Here is a 22,933-nt window from a genome sequence, read left to right on the forward strand (position 1 = left end):
GTTCAAACCCTGGCATCTCCAGGCCAGCATCCAAAACCCTGCAGAGCTGCTGCCAGTCAGTGTTGACCGTCCTGAGCTAGATGGACCAATGATGCATAAGGCAGCTTCTTGCGTGCCTGTGCAAGCCGTGAATGTGGTAGCCTCCTGCTTCTCCTGCGCCCCAGTACCTGATAGTCAAAGCTAGACTGCCTCTCTAGATGGAGGCTCCACTTAGCCCATAGGCTGAAAGCCAGTGAGAGAGTTCTCCTCCTCCAGGAATTTGTCTAATCACCTTTTAAAGCCTTGCAGGTTAGCGGCATAGCTACCAAGTTATCCCTTTTTTAAAGGGATTTTCCCTTATGCTGAATAGGCTTCCTCGCGAGAAAAGGGAAAACTTGGCAGCTATAGTTAGCGGCCATCCTCACATCTTCCAGGCATGTGTATATTAATATTTTAGTGTGGCAGCACATGCACTTTGGAACTCCCTGCCGATTGACATCAGGCTGGCGCCTTCACCGAACTCTTTTCGGCACCAGCCAAAAACATTTTTGGTTAGGCAAGTTTACCCAGGTATGTGGAACGATGACATGCGATTGTGATCACTAAAAGTCAGCATGGGTTCCTGAAAAATAAGTCATGTCAGACTAATCTGATCTCATTTTTTGACAGAATTACAAGCCTGGTAGATGAAGGGAACGCTGTGGATGTAGCCTATCTTGATTTCAGCAAGGCCTTTGACAAGGTGCCCCATGATATTCTTGTAAAGAAGCAGGTAAAATGTGGGCTAGACAATGCTACCATTCAGTGGATTTGTAACTGGCTTACTGACCGAACCCAAAGGGTGCTCATCAATGGCTCCTCCTCATCCTGGAGAGTAGTGACTAGTGGGGTGCCACAGGGTTCTGTCTTGGGCCCAGTCTTGTTCAACATCTTTATCAATGACTTGGATGATGGGCTTGAGGGCATCCTGAGCAAGTTTGCAGATGACACCAAATTGGGAGGGGTGGCTAACACCCCAGAGGACAGGATCACACTTCAGAATGACCTTAACAGATTAGACAACTGGGCCAAAGCAAACAAGATGAATTTTAACAAGGAGATATGTAAAGTACTACACTTGGGCAAAAAAAATGAAAGGCACAAATACAGGATGGGAGACACCTGGCTTGAGAGCAGTACATGTGAAAAGGATCTAGGAGTCTTGGTAGACCACAAACTTTACATGAGTCAGCAGTGTGATGCAGCAGCTAAAAAAGCCAATGCAATTCTGGGCTGCATCAATAGGAGTATAGCATCTAGATCAAGGGAAGTAATAGTACCACTGTATTCTGCTCTGGTCAGACCTCTCCTGGAGTACTGTGTCCAGTTCTGGACACCACAGTTCAAGAAGGATACTGATAAGCTGGAACGTGTCCAGAAGAGGGCAACCAAAATGGTCAAAGGCCTGGAAACGATGCCTTATGAGGAACGGCTTAGGGAGCTGGGTATGTTTAGCCTGGAGAAGAGAAGGTTAAGGGGTGATATGATAACCATGTTCAAATATATAAAAGGATGTCATATAGAGGAGGGAGAAAGGTTGTTTTCTGCTGCTCCAGAGAAGCGGACACGGAGCAACGGATTCAAACTACAAGAAAGAAGATTCCACCTAAACATTAGGAAGAACTTCCTGACAGTAAGAGCTGTTCGGCAGTGGAATTTGCTGCCAAGGAGTGTGGTGGAGTCTCCTTCTTTGGAGGTCTTTAAGCAGAGGCTTGACAGCCATCTGTCAGGAATGCTTTGATGGTGTTTCCTGCTTGGCAGGGGGTTGGACTGGATGGCCCTTGTGGTCTCTTCCAACTCTATGATTCTATGATTCTATGATTCTATGATTGAATCTGTCTTTAGCTTAGCGTTGGTTTCAATTATTTTTTGGCTGTTTTAAATAGTTGCTCTTAGCTGTCAATTTTACTGTATTGGAAAAATCAAACAAAAAACAAACATTGTCGCACATAAGCAGTGGTTTTGGTTTTTAAACAATGGAAACCACGTTTTATGGGACAATTAAAAACAAAACAAAAAAACTCTTCCCCTCTGCTGGAGTTTGCAGATAGTGGGAGAAGATACAAAGACTTGAAAGCAAATTGTGTCTTAGTGCCACCTAATGAATTCTTGGTGGAGGTGAAATTTGAGATGGTTCATAGCTCATGCACTAAGCCAGCCTTCAGGAACCTGGTGCCCTGCAGACATTATTATTATTATTATTATTATTATTATTATTATTATTATTATTATTATTTTATACCCCGCCCATCTGGCTGGGTTTCCCCAGCCACTCTGGCCGGCTTCCAACAGAAAAATAAAACACAGTAATCTATTAAACATTAAAAGCCTCCCTGAACACGGCTGCCTTCAGATGTCTTCTAAAAGTCTGGTAGTTGTTTTCCTCTTTGACATCTGTTGGGAGGGCGTTCCACAGGGCGGGCGCCACTACCGAGAAGGCCCTCCGCCTAGTTCCCTGCAACTTGGCTTCTCGCAATGAGGGAACTGCCAGAAGGCCCCCAGTGCTGGACCTCAGTGTCCGGGCAGAATGATGGAGGTGGAGACGCTCCTTCAGGTATACTGGACCGAGGCCATTTAGGGCTTTAAAGGTCAGAACCAGCACTTTGAATTGTGCTCGGAAACGTACTGGACATTTTGGAGTGCACCTCTCATCAGCACCAAAGCAGCATGGTAAACTCCCTATGGCTGATGGGAGTTGTAGTCCACATAGCAGCCTATCACAGACAGCCTAGCGCAGTCTGTGTGCCCATTCCATCTCCACACTGGGTTTTTTTTAGTCAGAATTCACAGGAACTCAGTTCTGGCGTTTCTCAGGTGGGCGCCAGTGCCATTATAAGAGAACAAGGAAGGCATTCATGGTGAGTTCTGGCACTTCCTTTTCTAGAAAAATAGCACTGTATAATGTGTGTGCAGGTGTACTCACATATAAATAATGTTTCCTTTGTATTGACTGTGCACATAAATATTCCCAAAGCGCACCCTTTCTGCAAAGTCCTTGCTCCTTCTCCCTTCCCTTCTCTTCAAATGTATCACAATGCATTTAAACCCTATTAAGAAGCAATTAAGATCCCATCCATCACAGAACAGTCATCCAACATTTTAAATCACATTATAGCAGAGCAGAAACATCAGACACCAGGAAAAGGGCTTTGGGGGAGGCGGGGGGGTTGGGGGCGGCCCCCTGGCTGACCACACAGCTACCAGCGTTCTGTTTTTATTTTCATTTTCTGCTTGGTGATGAAGCGGGAGGGGCATTCTCCTTCCCTCCAAAGAACATGATAAGGAATTGGTTTTTCTCCAGGACAAATTTTCATCACCAGTGCAACACCTTACGGTACCTTTAAAGGGATGTATAAATGGTATGCAAATACATTTTCCTATCTTGGTTGCAGTCTTATGCTTATGTAATCGAACACCGAATTGGACTCGCTTTGAAGGCTCAGGGTGGGTGGGGATTTACTCACAAAGGAGTGGAATCGGAACCAAGGTTTTAGCTCAACTCAACCCAGTGCTGCTGGGCACCTAGTTGTCCAAAAATATGTTTCCTTGGAGTGAAACCAACAGACTCAAAGGCTAATAGACTAACCGCAGCGTTGGTTTTCGCAACATAGAGGCCACTACATCAGATGCCTGGAGAGAGAGATGTGCCGTGGCAATTTTACGCAGCCACCCAAACACATAGCATAACATTTCTTAGCCACAGAAATATAACACAGTGGTGAGTGGGTACCCATTGGGACCAATGGGGTGAAAGGCCGGGAGGCCAACAGCAGGTGGAGCCAGAGAGCCAGTGACAAGCAGAGCCAACTTACTCTAATTTTGTCCCCATCTTCCTCCTTCCTGGTGAGTTCTTCAAGGGGAAGACTGAGATGCACAGCCAAGGCCTCCTCCTTGACTAGTCGCAGATAAGGAGGCAGGCAAGATGGGGGCAGGCTGAGGACAGAGTGGGGTTGATAGGGTGGCCTCTTTTGCCCTAAAGGATCAGCCTCCGCTGAAGTAACAGACCCAAAGCTACAGCCTTTTTGGTGTATTTATAACATCATTCAAGTCTAGCAAGGCAGTTTCGCTTCTTTGATTCTTTGTACCTTTTTCTCTCAGCAAAGGAAAGCCAAATTATGTTGGAGGAAGAGTGGACCCAAGAGAGAATCGGAATGAGCAATCCCACACCCACTGTTGACCCCAGTTGTAGGGAACAGCTCATGCTCAGGACACCCCGAGAGTTGTTGAGCTTTTTAAAGGAAGACCCCCAAATTGTTGAGCAAACCCAAAAGATCCAGGACAAAGCGCCACCTTTCAGAAATCCCCCCCCGGGTCATCAATTCCACCTTTGAAATTCTCATAATGTCCGGGACATATGGCAGCCAATAGGACATATGCCACATAGCCCATCCTGATCAAATGCCTTCCTCCCCAAAAGCAATAACTTCAAAGTGGTTAAGATCTGGAATAGCAATGTGCAAATGTATGCTGCTAAGACCTCCTTGGAGGCCTGGGTGGTGGTGGTGGTTATGAATTTAATTAATTGGTTGGTTGGTTATCATGGCCATTCAGGATAGCTCTGTTGGTAGAGCATGAGACTGCTAATCTCAGGGACGTGGGTTCGAGCCCCACATTGGCGAAAAGATTCCTGCATTGCAGGGGGTTGGACTAGATGACCCTCGTGGTCCCTCCCAACTTTGCAAGTCTATGAGACAGGGCTCATCCCACACAAGCTTAAAAGATTTGTCCCTTCTGAAGTGCTTATCTACGGTAGGAAGCATCATGGGTTAAGCAAGACGCCCCGTAGAATGTCCTCTCAGCTGGCATTTGAGTAGTCACAGAATTGTAGAATGGTAGAGTTACCACAGGGTCATCTATTCTAGCCCAACCCCCTACGATGCAGTCAGAAAACAGTTCTCCCGTCAAAACAATGGCTGAAGACCGAGACCCCAAACGGAGCATGTTAGTGTAGCCTCTACAAGCCGGAACTGTGGTCCAAGACAACCCTGGATGAATGGGTCTCATTGCACAAGCTACTGCCCCATTCATAAGAGCGTGCATTGCTTGGACTCGAGGCCTCAGTGATTCCAGCTCCAAACTCACTACCCCTCCCCCACCCCTGCTTCATGCATTGACGCGTTGATCTGTCATGAGCTAAACAGGCACCCCCAAACTTCGGCCCTCCAGATGTTTTGGACTACAATCCCCATCTTCCCTGACCACTCGTCCTGTTAGCTAGGGATCATGGGAGCTGTAGGCCAAAAACATCTGGAGGGCCGAAGTTTGGGGATGCCTGAGCTAAGAAAACCCTGGTCTGATTTCAGCACCACCAACCGAAAGGCTTTCTGTGGACAGCTCCCTGGTCTCAAAGGCTGGCGCTGACGCTGCTGCTCTTCCCCTTATTCCGGGAGCGTATTCCTTTCCGGGAGCCAAAAGCAGCCGCTGAAGGGTGATTCACTCAACCAGGCCGGCCTGTGGCACGGCTGCCTTTTGGGGCAGCCTGCCCAGTGGCCAGCTAATTGTGGGCGACTCTGACACTGGGTCAAGGCTTTGCTTTAGAGCGCAGCTAGTTTGCATGGCGAGGGGTTAATCCAAGTGCACCCCCTGGTGGCAAAATATGGGGTTAACATACAGAAGGATAGGGGACCCTGGAAAATGTTGATATTTGGAGGCAGGGCCAAAATGTGGGCTTCTGTGGTCACTGAATACATGAGCTTATTCCATTACACCAAGAGTGGAGCTTTTTTTCCTAGCCTGAGGGCCGCATTGCCCTCTGAAGCAAACTCCCGAGGGCCACATGGCAGTGACGGTTGGGGCCAGAGGCAAAGGTGCGTGGAGCAACAAATGTACATTTTGCCTTTGTACAGAAGCTGGATTCTGCACACATGCATTCTTTCTCTATCTTTCATCCGGGCAAAAAAGAGGCACAATCAGAGTCCAAGGACTCATTCCAGCCAGGCAAAATGAGCCCAGTAGGGCTATGTCCTGGGGGAAGTTCAGAAGGCCAGTTGGCCCCTGGGCCTGTCCTTCCACACCCCAGCATTGCATCTTCTCAACAGCCCTGTGAGGTAGCTTCGACTGAGATACTATCTAAAGGTCGCCCGGTGAGCTTCATAGCTGTGCAGAGGCTTAAAACACATCATTCTCCCTGTTCAAAGCCTCTGATACTGACTCTTTGACCCCGTTGCCAGTTCTTGAATGAAGGATGGCCTCTGTGGTTTTCTTGCAAGAGAAGGGGGGTGGAGGAAGCACCAAGCCATATTTAATACTGCAAATTTGCAAATTCTCAGTAGCAAGACTCATTTTTCTCCTGCTGCAGAATCATTCGAGCCCCCTGTGCATTTCACCAAACCTAGCCTAGTGTTTGTTTTGCAGCTTCCCAACTTGATTTTGCAATTAAAACATCAATGTGATAAGATATTTCCTGCCTCGTTTTATTATTATGAACCTTAACCCACCAGCACCACTAGAAGACCTGTATTTCTAATCCAGTAGAAGACGTGATGTTTTCTGGTTTATTGTCCTGGCTGCCACTGCAGTCTGTACCCCCGCTGCTTGATATTTTAAAAACCTCTATGCGGTGTACAACATAACAGCAATAAACACTAACATCGAAACATTTATAATGCCTGTCACAGTGGCCGGAGTGGACTACTTCAGAGTAACGACGCTACGCAGCTCTGCATTTTATTCTTTTATTGGTGCTGCGTATTTACAGTGCTCAAGTCATTGCTATTTACACGGAGCGATGTTGTCAGTCGGTTTCAGAACCTCCTAATGGCTTTTGGCGCGTCTTTCTCCAACACAAAAGCTTTGGCAGACCCATCCTCTTGCCCCTCCTCTTCCTGCGTAATTCTGGAGTTGGGGGGATGGGTCTTCCCCCCTTACTTGCCCCTTCCTGTCCCACCTGGGACCCTGGCTCCTCTACCTTGCCTAAGCCTCGGACACGACTTCCTGCTTCCCCACTGGAATCGGAACTCTCCCTGCTTTCCCCTTTGCTCGGGGACGGGCTTGAACTCAGGAGGGGAGGGACTTCGCGATATCCCCTGTCCCTCACATCCACCCCCCTCCCAAGCTCTCCTTCACCCCTCCCCAGGCCCCCCCCATGTGTCGGTGACGACTGGAAGCCTAAAAACTCGGTGCTCTCCGAGCCCGTTGGTGTGAACACCTCCCCCCAGTCCTGCGAGCCCCCCCCTTCCGCCTGGGAGGACGGGAATCCCAAAAAGTCCGTGGCGTCAGAGCTGGTGGGGGTAAAAATGTTTTGCCAATCTGCTCCTTCCTCTGACTGGGTGGATCTTGGCGACACCCATACCTCATCCTCTGGTTCCTCAAACTCCGCTTCCCAGCGCCATGGTGAGCTGTTCTCCCGTGCCTCCTCCTCCTCCCCCTCCCTTTCCATGTGCCAGGGCTTGGGTCTGTGGGGAAAGAGGGCGTGAAATTCTTCCACCAAGAATTCCTCCTGTATCTGAGTGGCGGGAACCCATTCATTCTGGGACGGTGGAGCATCCTCCCATGCCATGAGGTACTCCAGGCCCCCCACCCCCCACCTTGAATCCAGGATGGCCGTGGCCTCATTGAGTTGCTCCCTGCTTTCCCTCTCCCCCCCTCCCTCGGGGGTTTGTTCGCTGTCTCTGAGCCTGCTGCTTTCCCTGTACGGCGACAGCAGCGATCTATGAAACACTGGATGCACCCTCATGTCCTCTGGCAGTGCCAGCCTGTATGCCACCGGGTTGACCTGTTGCGTGACCGTGAAGGGGCCCAGCCATTTGGGTGCCAGCTTTTTGCACCTCCCTCTGGTGGGAAGGCCCTCCGAGGACAACCACACCTTGTCCCCCACCCTGATGACCTCCCCTTGTCGCCTGTGGCGATCTGCCCCCTTTTTGTACGCTTCCTTGGCCCTCTCCAAGTGTTCTCTGAGCTGCTGGTGCACCGTCTCCAGTTCCTCTGCCCAATCCTCAGCCTGTGGGCCCTCCTCCTCCTCCTCCCTCTCCCTCTCTGGGAAAGATCTGAGGTCGCGCCCGTAATTGGCCTTAAAGGGCGACACCCCTGTGGAGACGTGCACTGCATTGTTGTAGGCAAATTCTGCTAGTGGCAAGCGATCCACCCAGTCCGTTTGCCGCTGGCTGACGTAGCATCTCAGGTACTGCTGCAGAATGGCGTTGACCCTCTCCGCTTGTCCGTTGGTCTGCGGGTGTCTAGCCGTCGACAAGCTGACCTCCACCTGCAGGAGGTTCATGAGCCGCCGCCAGAACCTGGAAACAAATTGGCGGCCACGATCCGAAATAACCCTTAAAGGTAATCCATGCAGTCTGAAAATGTGATCAACAAACAGTTTGGCTGTCTCTTCTGCCGAGACTGCCCTGGCACACGGTATAAAGTGACACATTTTGGACATGAGGTCCACCACCACCAACACTGCAGTCTTACCCCTGGACGAAGGCAGATCTGTGATGAAGTCCATGGACACCACTTCCCACGGCCTGTGTGGTGTGGCTAAGGGCTCCAGCAACCCTGGTGGCGCTGCTCTGACCACCTTCGCCCGCTGGCAGGTGGTACAGCCCCTTACATAGTCTCGAACATCTTCCCTCACCCCTGGCCACCAGAAGTGTCTCATGACTAGGTGAGTGGTCTTGTCCCTTCCAAAATGCCCCGCTGTAGGGTTGTCGTGCATCTGCTTGAGGACCGTACGTCGAAGCTGGGTGGTGGGTAGGTACAGCGCACCCTTGTAGAAAAGCAGCCCTCTGCGTTCTGCAAAGTCTTTTGCCTGCTCCCTCCCCCCTCTCAGTTCTCTGAAGATGCGGTTGGCAAATTCATCCGCTGCCGTCAGTGCTGTGAGTTCTGCCTCGCTCACCACTGCTGCTCCGCAGGACCATGCCGACGGGGGGAAAATGTGCCTTGGGGCTGGTGGCGCCTCCTCCTCCATGTACTCTGGCTTGCGGGAGAGGGCATCCGCCCTGACATTCTGCTCTCCTGGGATGTAGTGTATGGAGAAGTTGAAGTTCGAGAAGAACTCCGCCCACCGTATCTGCCGCTGGTTGAGCACCCTGGCAGTTCTCCAGAACTCCAGGTTCTTGTGGTCTGTGCACACCTGGATGGGGTGCTTGGCGCCCACCAGGAAGTGTCTCCAGTGCTGGAACGCCGCGTGGATCGCAAGAAGTTCCCGATCAAAAACTGTGTAGTTTCGCTCGGGCTGGGTCAACTTCCTGGAGAAGAAGGCACAGGGTCTCCACTCTCTGTTGGCGTCCAGTTGCAACAAAATGGCGCCCACAGCCTTATCAGAAGCATCTGTTTCAATGCGTAGGGGCGCGTCCTGAACCACGTGGAACAGGTTCTGGTCTGAGGCGAACACCCTCTTGAGGCTTTCGAACGCTGCTTGCGCCTCTGGTGTCCACCTGAACTTCTGCTTGCCTCTCAGGCAGTCAGTGATGGGAGCCGTAACTCGAGAGAAGTTCTTGATGAACTTCCTGTAGAAGTTGGCAAAGCCTAGTAGGCGTTGGGCATCTTTGCGCGTCCTGGGGCTGTGCCAGTCCAGGATGGTCTGCACCTTGTCCTTGTCCATTGCCAGCCCCTTGTCTGACAGCTTGTAGCCCAGGAAGTCCACCTCCTTGGTGTGAAACTTGCACTTCTCCAGCTTCACATACAGGTGGTTCTCCTTCAGGCGCTGTAACACCTCCCTGACGTCCTTCACGTGCTGCACTGGGTCGTTGGAGTAAATAAGGATGTCATCCAGAAAGACCAAGCATTTCCTGAAGAGTAGGGACCCCAGGACGTGGTGCATGAAGGCCTGGAAGCATGCTGAGCCCCCTTGCAACCCGAAGGGCATCACCAGATATTCAAAAGAGCCCAGAGGCGTGAACATCGTGGTTTTCCACTCATCGCCTTCCCGGATCCTGATCAAGTTGTACGCCCCCCTCAGGTCTAGCTTGGTGAAAATCTTGCCTCTGCGTGCCGCTGTCAGGAGATCATCCACTCTGGGCATGGGGAAAGCCACTGGCTCTGTCACCGAATTCAGCCGTCTAAAATCCACCACAAGACGGCGCTGTTGCGTGTCTTTCTTGTCCACCCAGAAGACCGGGCTGCCCCCTGCTGCCTTGCTTTCTCTGATGAACCCCCGCTTGAGGTTCTTGTCGATAAAAGCGCGCAGATCCTCCAGTTCCTGGTCTGACATGGCGTACAGCTTGGCTGGGGGTATAGTTGCCCCAGGCACCAGGTTGATCTGGCAGTCAAAAGGCCTGTGTGGGGGCAGGTGGTCGGACTCCGCTTCACTGAAGACCTCCTGCAGGTCCCAGTATGGTTTGGGTATCGCCTCACCCCCTTTGACGTGCATGGTGGCCACCGTGGCTATCGGAGGCCCCTCCCCTGGTTGGTGCTGCATGCAATGTTCCAGGCAAAAGTCCGATCCAAAAGTGATGCATCTCTGATGCCAACTTATGGAGGGGTCGTGGCGCGCCAGCCAGCTCATGCCCAAAACGATTGGGGGGTCTGAGATGGTGGTGACGTTGAATGCCAGTGTCTCTGAGTGCCTTCCAACCGTCATTCTCATGGGGGGGGTTTGATGAGTGATGGCCCCTCCCAGCAGCTCTCTGCCGTCAATGGTTGCCACGTGCAGAGGAAAATCCAGCTGCAGAAGCTGGATCTGGTGCTCTTCTGCAAAGTTTCTCGAGAAGAAGTTGGCTGAGGCACCACTGTCAATTAGGGCGAGGACCGTCAATGGATAGCCATTTGGGAGCGTGAGCGTCACTTCTAGAACCACTCCTGCTCTGGGAGGGGTGGGCTGGCTCTGCTCCTCTCTGTGCGGGTGGGTGGGCTGGGGCTGTTGTCTGCTGACTGTGCCTGGCTGCCGCCCCTTGTCTCCTGCAGCCAGGCTTTCCCGTTTCCCTGCTGTGGTGCTGCGTCAGTGGGGGAGGGCACAACCGTTCCCGCCTTTCCTTGCCACTCCCTGCGATGTGGGCAGTCTCTGACGAGATGCTGGGGGGAGTTGCAGAGAAAGCAATTCCCACCCCTTCCCTCCTTGCGTCTTGGCGCCGCTGGGGTTTGAAAAGCCCGCGCGCGCGCGCTATCAATCTGCATGGGTTCCTGGTCCTGACTGGCCCCAGGCGTGGCTTGAAAGGGTTGTTGAGGGAGTGGCTTCTCCTGCGACCGTGGGAACCAAGCCCGCTTTGCGCGCGTTGCTTGCTTGTCGCTCCATCTGGATTCCTGCCTCACCCCCACCGCCAGAGCCGCTTTGCTCAGTTGATCCATATTACTGGGCTTTGGACCTCTCGAGAGCTCATCCTTCACCTCCTCATGCAACCCCAAGTAAAACGCCGCTTGCATTGGGGCAGACTCCAGATCCCACCCCAATCTGTGCACCAGCATGGTGAATTTCGCCCAATACGCGCGAACTGTCATATTTCCTTGGCGTAAATTATGAAGTTCCTCCTTAGTCTGGTCCATATGACTATCGGACGAATACATCGTTTTCAAACCTTCTAGAAATAGTTTGACATTCTTCATGCAAGGATTCCTTGTTGCAATTAACGGTCTTAGCCACTCCCTGGCCGCCCCTGTAAGGTGCTCCACAATAAACGCTACTCTGTGCTCATCATCAGGGAACTCATCGTGGTGCAGCTCAAGAGCATACACAATCTCAGTCTCAAAGCCCTGAAACTCCTTCGGGTCTCCATTGAACTTGCTTACTAGGGTCCCGGCTCTCCTTCCTGGCAGCACTTGGACTTGGGGTGCCCCTCCCGCCTTGTTTTTCTCTGCATCCAGCTTGTTTTGGAGGTCTACCGCCACCGCCCTTAAATGCTGCTCTTTTTCCTGGAGCTCTCTCACCTGTTCCGCAAGTTGTAGCCGGTCGTCCTGGACCTTCTTAGTCTCCTCTTTAGCTGCCTTCAATTCTCCCTGCGCCTGCAGCGACAGCTGTTGCAGTTCTAGCTGGGCTTGCTCAGCGATCTGCCGCCACTTCTCCGCCTCTGACACGCTCATCCCGGCAACTCCAAAGTAGCCCAAAAATGATTTAGGAGGTTGCTGTCACAGTGGCCGGAGTGGACTACTTCAGAGTAACGACGCTACGCAGCTCTGCATTTTATTCTTTTATTGGTGCTGCGTATTTACAGTGCTCAAGTCATTGCTATTTACACGGAGCGATGTTGTCAGTCGGTTTCAGAACCTCCTAATGGCTTTTGGCGCGTCTTTCTCCAACACAAAAGCTTTGGCAGACCCATCCTCTTGCCCCTCCTCTTCCTGCGTAATTCTGGAGTTGGGGGGATGGGTCTTCCCCCCTTACTTGCCCCTTCCTGTCCCACCTGGGACCCTGGCTCCTCTACCTTGCCTAAGCCTCGGACACGACTTCCTGCTTCCCCACTGGAATCGGAACTCTCCCTGCTTTCCCCTTTGCTCGGGGACGGGCTTGAACTCAGGAGGGGAGGGACTTCGCGATATCCCCTGTCCCTCACAATGCCCCTTCTGCAAAACTCTCTTTCTCCAGAAACGGTTTTTTTGTTGCAGATTTCGTGAAAGGTGAAGGGTTTGAGCGCCCCCTGGTGTTCTCCTCCCACTGTTTGCTAAGACAACCGGCTTTCCACTGCTATGAGATGCCACTCATTTTGAATGCAGAACCTGTTCTCCTTTTTTTTTTTTGCAAGGTGTGCCTAATTTTGTATATATGATTTTTATTAGATTTTTTTGTTTTACAATTTTAAATACTCATTTAAACATCTTTAGAAAATCAGTGACTTCCCTTCTTCTCTTTCCATGGTTCATTTTGCATACCATAAATCCCTGCCTATTTTACATGAACTAAACCATTCAGTATTCCATTATTACATCCATCGAAACTCATTTACACTGTTGAATTTATCTTAATGCTGCCAATGTTTTTGAGTGTGCACAGTTTCCCCTCATATATTCAATAAACATTTTCCAATCTTCTCTAGAGGAGAGCGCAAAATATGGTCTGAAGCTCAACATAAAAAAAAAATAAGATCTTGGCCACTGGTCCCATCACCTCCTGGCAAATAGAAGGGGAAGAAATGGAGGCAGTGAGAGATTTTACTTTCTTGGGTTCCATGATCACTGCAGATGGTGACAGCAGTCCCGAAATTAAAAGACTGCAAGAAGATCAAACCTCTCCATTCTGAAGGAAATCAGCCCTGAGTGCTCACTGGAAGGACAGATCCTGAAGCTGAGGCTCCAATACTTTGGTCACCTCATGAGAAGAGAAGACTCCCTGGAAAAGACCCTGATGTTGGGAAAGATTGAGGGCCCTAGGAGAAGGGGACGACAGAGGACGAGATGGTTGGGCAGTGTTCTCGAAGCTACAAACATGAGTTTGACCAAACTGCGGGAGGCAGTGGAAGACAGGAGTGCCTGGCATGCTATGGTCCATGGGGTCACGAAGAGTCGGACACGACTAAACGACTAAACAACAACAAAATCTTCTCCAAATGTGTGTTCTTTTTGTTCTGTTATTGAATGTTAAGTCTGCAAGCTGCGCATATTATGTCAACTTAAGTTGCCATTCTTCTTTAGTTGGGACCTCGCTCGTTTTCCATTTGGGGGCTAACAATTTTGGGAGGTCAGGGAGCAAGTGCTTCACACCCCCCCCAAAAAAAAACATTTAGTTGCTTTCCCTGCTCCATAGGAAGAAAAGCGTTCTATATGGTCTCTTTCCCTAAGTTTTAAAGTCCCATTGACTTCAGTGGGGGAGTCAAGCAGAGAAACACAAGCTTTTCAAGTTCGAACATGGCTACTGGTCATGATGCCTCCACAATCAGAGGTAGTGATTCTTCTGAATCCCAGTTGCTGGAAGCCACAGGAGGGGAGAGGGCACTCATACCCGTGTTCTGCTTTGGGTTTCCCAAAAGCATCTGGTTGGCCACTCTGAGAACATTGTCAGGGACTGGCAGGGGACTGCTGAGTGTGTACCGGGAGGAGAGGGGGCCAGGGATTTTTTTTTGGGGGGGGTTGTACCAGCCAGGAGGCAAGAATGAGAGGCAGCTTCAGAGCTGGAAGGTGGAGCACAGAATGGGTCGCAAGAAGAGGCAGGCCAGGCAGGTGAAGGGTAGGGTGCTTCTAGCCGGGAGCCAGCGTGGTGTAGTGGTTAAAAGTGGTGGACTCGTAATCTGGTGAACCGGGTTCGCTTCCCCACTCCTCCCCATGCAGCTGCTGGGTGACCTTGGGCTAGTCACACTTCTCTGAAGTCTCTCAGCCTCACTCACCTCACAGAGTGTTTGTTGTTGGGGAGGAAGGGAAAGGAGATTGTTAGCTGCTTTGAGACTCCTTAAGGGGAGTGATAAAGCGGGATATCAAATCCAAACTCTTCTTCATCTTCATCTTCTTCTTCTCCTCCACCCTCTCCTGCACCGCTGTCTCCCAGAACCAGGAGAGGATCGAAGTGGGAAGAGCAGAGGCAGCTTCCACGTAGGCACAGTCTCCAGCTACATGCACACAGTCTGTCAGGGGAAGGTACATAAACTTGTGGAGCAGGAGCGATCCCCAGTTGTTGCAACTGCTCCAAAGAGCATGGGTGTAGGAATAGCTGCCTGGATGCTACGTTGGCGTGGGGAGGGGGGGTATCCAGAGCTGGAGAAGCAACGGTGTCGCCTTTGACAATAAACAGTTAACTATGTGCTGGGTGCATTCCTTTGGCTGGGATGTGCCCTTGACAGAACAGGATGCTGGAATCGATGGGCCAAGGTCACCCAGTGACCTTCATGGCTGAGAGGGGATCTGAACCCTGCTCTCCCAGGTCCAAGTCACCTGGCTTGAGAGCTGTACATATGAAAAGGATCTAGGAGTCTTGGTAGACCACAAACTTGATATGAGTCAACAGTGTGATGCAGCAGCTAAAAAAGCCAATGCAATTCTGGGCTGCATCAACAGGAGTATAGCATCTAGATCAAGGGAAGTAATAGTACCACTGTATTCTGCTCTATCCATTGTACCTATCCATTCTTAAGGAAATCAGTCGTGATGTATGGAAGTGAGAGCTGGACCATCAAGAAGGCTGATCGCCGAAGAATTGATGCTTTTGAATTATGGTGCTGGAGAAGACTCTTGAGAGTCCCATGGACTGCAAGAAGATCAAACCTATCCATTCTCAAGGAAATCAGCCCTGAGTGCTCACTGGAAGGACAGATCCTGAAGCTGAGGCTCCAATACTTTGGCCACCTCATGAGAAGAGAAGACTCTCTGGAAAAGACCCTGATGTTGGGAAAGATGGAGGGCACTAGGAGAAGGGGACGACAGAGGACGAGATGGTTGGACAGTGTTCTCGAAGCTACCAACATGAGTCTGACCAAACTGCGGGAGGCAGTGCAAGACAGGAGTGCCTGGCGTGCTATGGTCCATGGGGTCACGAAGAGTCGGACACGACTAAACGACTAAACAACAACAACATTCTGCTCTGGTCAGACCTCACCTGGAGTACTGTGTCCAGTTCTGGGCACCACAGTTCAAGAAGGATAGGATCCAGTATAAATCCACCGCCCCTCCCAGTACAGTACAGTCCCTCCCCCTCCCCCGGAACACCTATTTTTCAGGGCTTACTTGCTGCCTTATGAGACATCTTCAGTTCAAGAAGGATACTGACAAGCTGGAACGTGTCCAGAGGAGGGCAACCAAAATGGCCAAAGGCCTGTAAACGATGCCTTATGAGGAACGGCTTAGGGAGCTGGGTATGTTTAGCCTGGAGAAGAGAAGGTTAAGGGGTGATATGATAGCCATGTTCAAATATATAAAAAGATGTCATATAGAAGAGGGTGAAAGGTTGTTTTCTGCTGCTCCAGAGAAGCGGACACGGAGCAATGGATTCAAGCTACAAGAAAGAAGATTCCGCCTAAACATTAGGAAGAACTTCATGACAGTAAGAGCTGTTCAGCAGTGGAATTTGCTACCAAGGAGTGTGGTGGAGTCTCCTTCTTTGGAGGTCTTTACGGCCATATGCAGGAATGCTTTGATGGTGTTTCCTGCTTGGCAGGGGGTTGGACTGGATGGCCCTTGTGGTCTCTTCCAACTCTATGATTCTAAGCCCAACACTCTAACCACTAGGCCACACTGGCTCTCACAATTATATCTCGTGAGAGATGAAGTTGCCAGCAAGCCAAGGCAGGAAGGCACTTTTCCAGACTTCCATATGTCAGAATGACAACTGCAGTTTTGCTTCAGGGAAGTGTCACCTGCATCTTACACTGGGCTGTGCGGTTTGTAGTACTTTATTCTGCAACCACAGCATCACTTTTGCATCTCCCCCTCCTCCTGTCTGCACCCAGATGCTTTCAACAGGAGCTTCCACTCTCAGATTCATGGATTTCCAATCAAGCACATAAATTCTTTACACCCAACTCTACTCTGGCCAGAAGAATTGAAACAGTCGTTTTCTCCATTAATTGGCTGGTGTCCCTTTGCATCCATTAATCTATTGTTAGTTTTCAAAACATGCAACAGATTTAAAAAATTGTTTGACAACCTGCATCCAGCAGAGGGTTTGCGGGTTTCATTCGAGCCCTTATAATTGAAAACACTTTGCACAAATAATTTCTCCCATTAACAAAAACAAAAACGCACCACGGACAAACTTTATTATAATAGGATGAATTTTCTTACTCGTCCACAAGGTGGCACTGGTGCATATCTAAAGTCAGCTGCTCAGAAGGTTTTCATACCCCTGGACACACATTTAAGTCTTGATTACTTTTGCAAGCAGAACTACCGGTAGCAGAAGACTTGGGGATTTCAGTCTTTGTTCCACGTCCCTTGTGCACATGTTTCATCATAGGCTGAGCTGGTTTAGAGATTTGGGGTCATGATAGATGGGTGGATGGCATGGGGAAAGGAATCAGAGAAGGGATTTATGTTATTTTATGCAGAGTAGAGATTGGCATGCATATGACTTAAGTCAGGCATCCCCAAACTTCGGCCCTCCAGATGTTTTGGACTACAATTCCCATCTTCCCCGACCCCTGGTCCTGTTAGCTAGGGATCATGGGAGTTGTAGGCCAAAACATCTGGAGGGCCGCAGTTTGGGGATGCCTGACTTAAGTTAAAATACGCAACGAGATCAGCCCTCAGCGTGAGTCCCTGCAGGCATCCTGCCACAGAATCCAGTCTCCTGAGACACATTTTTTTTAATCTCTCTCTCTGTATGTTTTAAAAACAAAACAGCAGGTTTCTAGTCCCTAATATTGCAAACAGAGGCTTGGAACCTGCAAGCAGGGAACCCTGGTGAGATCTGAGAAGCCAGACAGGGTGTGCCAAATGGCCGGTGCAATCCTGGAAGCCAAAGGGTGTGGTGGCTTCAGCCCAGACCAAGGTGAGGCCCTCCTAAACAGGATTTCTAGTATCTGCTGGGCGGAGGACGGAGCTTGAGTGCTGTGACTAACACGGAGCAGGGTGCAATTTTTTTTTTTTTTAAAAAATGACTACCACTGAAGATAAGGTCTGGGCCTATATATACATGGCCTAGATCCATTCAAATCGGTGAAGCAGTTTTGTGCTAAGCAAAATGACGGACCCGTCTAGCTCAGCAGAACCTCTGCTGACTGGCTGCTCTTCTGCAAGGTCTGTTACATGGGATGAGGGAATTTGGATTTGCAGGGTATTGGTCCTTCGCAGCTTAGCTGGGGCTTGGCAGCAAAGCCCCTCACCCCGGCTCAGCCAGCAAAACTTAAGTCAGTGTGTAAATAATAATAATGATAATAATAATAATAATTTATTATTTATTCCCCGCCCATCTGGCTCGGTTTCCCCAGCCACTCTGGGCGGCTTCCAACAGAACATTAAAATGCAACAATCTATTAAACTTCCCTAAACAGGGCTGCCTTCAGATGTCTTCTAAAAGTCTGGCAGTTGTTTTTCTCTTTGACATCTGGTGGGAGGGTGTTCCACAGGGCGGGCGCCACTACCGAGAAGGCCCTCTGTCTGGTTCCCTGTAACTTGGCTTCTCGCAACGAGGGAACCGCCAGAAGGCCCTCGGCGCTGGACCTCAGTTTTCAGGGCAGAACAATGGGGGTGGAGACGCTCCTTCAGGTATGCTGGACCGAGGCTGTTTAGGGCTTTAAAGGTCAGCAGCAACCCTTTGAACTGTGCTCGGAAACGTACTGTGCTCGATTATCATCTTCAAAAGCAACTACTCTATTCCGATCTTAAAACTGGAAAGTGTAATGTTGGTGGTCAACAAAAGAGGTTCAAAGACCATCTCAAGGCAAATCTTTAAAAATGTAGTATAAACACCAACATCTGGGAAACACTGGCCTGCGAGCGCTCCAGTTGGAGAGCAGCCTTTACCTGTAACTTGGCTTCTCGTAGTGAGGGAACTGCCAGAAGGCCCTCGGCGCTGGACCTCAGTGTCCGGGCTGAAAGATGGGAGTGGAGACGCTTTTTCAGGTATACAGGACCGAGGCTGTTTAGGGCTTTAAAGGTCAGCACCAACATTTTGAATTGTGCTCGGAAATGTACTGGGAGCCAATGTAGGCCTGCCTAGATATGTCCCCCCAAAATGGGCAGGGCAAGGAGAGTTGCTCCACCCCCTTGATCATTTCAATCGCCCCTTTTTCCACAGTGTTTCCATCTCTGCAAAATCCTTCCAGAGGACGCACCATGGATTTTTATAACGCAATTATGACACTGGCGGGTTTGTTTTCAACTCCCTTTCCTGATAATCCCTAACAAGGAATATACCTTCCACTCCATCCCAAAGCAAATCAGACTGTTGCAGGAAGGGGGATCTGAGGCTGAATGTCACTGAAAGGGACAAACTGTTTATGTAATAAGCATATCCCTGGTGACAAAGTGAGCAGCACATTCTCACAAGGCAATCCTCCTCCGCTTGTTAACTTAGAAGTTAACGTGTCCAGAAGAGGGCAACCAAAATGGTCAAAGGCCTGGAAATGATGCCTTATGAGGAACAGCTTAGGGAGCTGGGTATGTTTAGCCTGGAGAAGAGAAGGTTAAGGGGTGATATGATACCCATGTTCAAATATATGAAAGGATGTCATATAGAGGAGGGAGAAAGGTTGTTTTCTGCTGCTCCAGAGAAGCGGACACGGAGCAATGGATTCAAACTACAAGAAAGAAGATTCCACCTAAACATTAGGAAGAACTTCCTGACAGTAAGAGGTGTTCGGCAGTGGGATTTGCTACCAAGGAGTGTGGTGGAGTCTCCTTCTTTGGAGATCTTTAAGCAGAGGCTTGACAGGCATATGTCAAGAACGCTTTGATGGTGTTTCCTGCTCGGCAGGGGGTTGGAATGGATGGCCCTTGTGGTCTCTTCCAACTCTACGATTCTATGATTCTAAGTTAAGTTCTCCTCTATTCAGTCACCATGGGTCTTATTCTCATGCAACTAGCCTGTCCCGGTGAAAATTCCTGCAGTTTCAGCAGAAGGATAAGGCAAGGGTACTTAGCAGCAACTTGGATCAGATCCTTATCCTGTCCCATGATGGAGTGAGCTCCCGTTGCTCTGTCCCAGCTCCTGCCAACCTAGCAGTTCAAAAGCACGCCAGCGCAAGTAGATCAATAGGTACCACTGCGTCGAGAAGGTAAACGGCATTTCCATGCGCCCTGGCTTCCGTCATGGTGTCCCGTTGCACCAGAAGCCGTTTACTCATGCTGGCCACATGACCCGGAAAGCTGTCTGTGGACAAACACCGGCTCCCTCGGTCTGAAAGCGAGATGAGCGCCGCAACCCCATAGTCGCCTTTGACTGGACTTAACCTTTACCTTTTACCTTTTTTACCTAAGTTGGCTGTATAGAACTCTATACCACCAGGTACTATCTAGAGATGGGACGTGGGTGGCACTGTAGTCTAAACCACTGAGCCTCTTGGATTTGCCGATTAGAAGGTCAGCGGTTCGAATCCCCGCGATGGAGCGAGCTCCCGTTGCTCTGTCCCAGCTCCTGCCCACCTAGCAGTTCGAAAGCACACCAGTGTAAGTAGAAAAATAGGTACCGCTCCAGTGGGAAGGTAAACAGTGTTTCCATGCACTCTGACTTCCGTCAGTGTCTGGTTGCGGCAGAAGTGGTTTAGTGCGGCAGAACTGGCTACATGACCCGGAAAGCTGTCTGTGGACAAACGCCGGCTCCCTTGGCCTGTAAAGCAAGATGAGTGCCGCAACCCCATAGTCACCTTTGACTGGACTTAACGGTCCAGGGGTCCTTTACCTCCCCCCCTCTTTTCCCGGAATGATGTAACCTTCACAAAGCAGCGGGGCTTTATTTATAATGGATGCTATTCCTCTCCGGTTGATGGTTCTCTTAAATTCTGGTCTCGACATTTGATTATGGAAGCTAAGAAGAGCCTGCTGGATCAGGCCAAAGGGGCCCATTGAGTCCAACATCCTGTTCTCATAGAAGCCTGTAGGAAAACTGCCAGCAGGATTCACACATAAGAACATTTCTCCCCCTCCTGTGGTTTCCAGTAACGATGCTTTAAAAATGCTGTAAGCCTCCTTGAACCCCAACTTGGGAACAAGGTGGGATATAAATACGTATAATGTTGATGGCATTTGTCCGTCTCGAGAGACAATGGAGTGTGTCTTCAGGGAGAAAAGTCTAAGGCAGGGCAGTGTGTATGGAAGTCCTGGGATGTCCAGATGATTGGCTTCGTTGATGTGGTCCAAAGGAAAGCAGAGCAAAATGTTTGGCCCCTTCTTGGCTGCAGGAATAAGTCCCGCTGCTCGGTCCCAGCTCCTCCCAACTTAGCAGTTCGAAAGCACACCAAAAAGTAGATAAATAGGTACCACTCGGGTGGGAAGGCAAATGGCATTTCCGTGCGCTGTTCTGGTTTGTGCCAGAAGCGGCTCAGTCATGCTGGCGACATGACCTGGAAAAACTGTCTGCGGACAAACGCTGGTTCCCTTGGCCTGTCAAGCGAGATGAGCTCCGCAATCCCAGAGTCGTATGCGACTGGACTTAACTGTCAGGGGTCCTTTACCTTTTTAAAATGATAATATAGTAATACTAGGAGCAGGGTCAACCCTAGATGTGCATATGGGGCTGGGAGAAGACTCATTTTTAGTGGGTATAGTAGGAATAGCAGAACCAGGCTGCCATATCGAAGAGGCCACAAACTCCTCTTCATTTTCTTATGCTGAAGGGACAAACCAAATATTATCACAAAAGCAACCCAGAAAGCATATTCCACGGTGTTATTATTGCACGAGTGCTTGCTTTTCTGCATTCCGCTCCACCCGCCTCCTGATTTAACTCGGGAGAATTTCTCAAATTAATTTCGTATCTGACTCGCGCACGCTGTGATTTAAATGCCGCCTAAACAGGGACCGCCTCCGCATCTCCTTTTGCGTGGAATTTATTTAGTGCACAGACGCACATGAGCGCAACCTGATTCAGCCACAGGGCAAAAGGGGGGGAGCGGGGGGAATGGGTGTGACCCAGCCCTCCTACTCAGATTCGATTTCAATGATGCTTTAATCAATGCACCGAGCAGAAGTAACCTGTAAATGAAGGAAAGCAGGAGATGGAATTGGGAAACTGGGACAAACTGGATGGGCAATAAGTGAGCAGACAAATGGCGGATGCCTAATGGTTTGATGTTGTGCCGCAAGCAAGACCAGGTAGCTCAGATCTGCAGAATCAGGGGAGAAATTCAGGCAAAGGGAAGAAAAGGTAAAAGAGGCATGAAATGAATGAGGGACAAAGTTAAAATCAGGGTCTTCCTGTTTAGGCCAGGCTCCGGAAAGACCTCTCCATGAATTCAGATGAACGGCGGTAAATAAATTTAATAAATAATAATAATAATATAATAGTAATATTGTTGCAGCGGCACAATATTTAATTGGGTATAAATGGGATGCTTAAGGGCTAGATGCAAGCTTTATGCGAAACCAAACTGCATTCCTAACCAATGTTCACAGATTTTTAACTGATTGCATTATTGTATTTTTAAATGGTTATAACTACCATGGGACCTACCCTGATTCCTTCACAATCTAATCAATAGCCTTCGTAATAATTTTATTCCTTAAGTTTATCAATTTTGTTGTCCCACCCTTCCTCCGAGTTGCCCAGAGCTGCTTCCTCCCCTCCAGATTCAAATCTCCCATGAAACCTGCCAGGCCTTTCCCTCTCTTTCAACCTAACCTACCTCGCAGGGTTGTTGCGAGAACAAAAGGAAGGAAGAAGCATGTTTGCCGCCTTGAGTTCCTTGGAGAGATATAAAATGCAATAAATAGCAACACTCACATATACCAGAGCAATCCTTAATTTTCCATGGGAGAAATTTGGAAAACACCAAACTAAACCGTAGCCACGTCCTTTCTGAGGTGCTCAACCTGCTTCCTAGGCTCCTTCAAGGCAACAGCCTTTGACTGGACTTAACCGTCCAGAGGTCCTTTACCCATTTCCCTACATACAGTACCATATATACACACACATACATTCACCCCCTGCACGCCAGTGCAAGATTTAGGTATAAGCTAAACAAGCTATAGCTTAGGGCCCCACTCTCTTGGGGCCCCCTCCAAAATATACTTCTTCTTAATTGTTGTTGTTGTTTAGTCGTTTAGTCGTGTCCGACTCTTCGCGACCCCATGGACCAGAGCACGCCAGGCACTCCTGTCTTCCACTGCCTCCTGCAGTTTGGTCAAACTCATGTTAGTATAGTGGACGCTTGGGCTGCGAATGTGACCCGTGCAGAAGGCATGTTTGCAACCCGCAGCGCTGCGTCTGCGCATGTGCGGGTCGTGATTTGGAGCTTCTGTGCATGCGCAAAGTGCCGAAACCCAGAAGTAACCCGTTCTGGTACTTCCTGGTTCGGTGCGGTCCACAACCCGAAAACGTGCAACCTGACCCGAGGTATGACTGTAGCTTTGAGAACACTGTCCAACCATCTCGTCCTGTCGTCCCCTTCTCCTTGTGCCCACCATCTTCCCCAACATCAGGGTCTTTTCCAGGGAGTCTTCTCTTCTCATGAGGTGGCCAAAGTATTGGAGC

General features: G+C 49.8%; 1 non-coding gene across 1 annotated transcript; it reads left to right on the forward strand.

Moving 5' to 3' along the window:
• Positions 1-4,564: 4,564 nt before the first annotated feature.
• Positions 4,565-4,639, forward strand: TRNAS-GCU (transfer RNA serine (anticodon GCU)). The gene has a single exon. It is a non-coding gene; the product is annotated as a tRNA-Ser (tRNA).
• Positions 4,640-22,933: the final 18,294 nt, after the last annotated feature.

This window comes from Zootoca vivipara, chromosome 3, assembly GCF_965207765.1.
Source record: "Zootoca vivipara chromosome 3, rZooViv2.hap1.1, whole genome shotgun sequence".
NCBI lineage: Eukaryota > Metazoa > Chordata > Lepidosauria > Squamata > Lacertidae > Zootoca > Zootoca vivipara.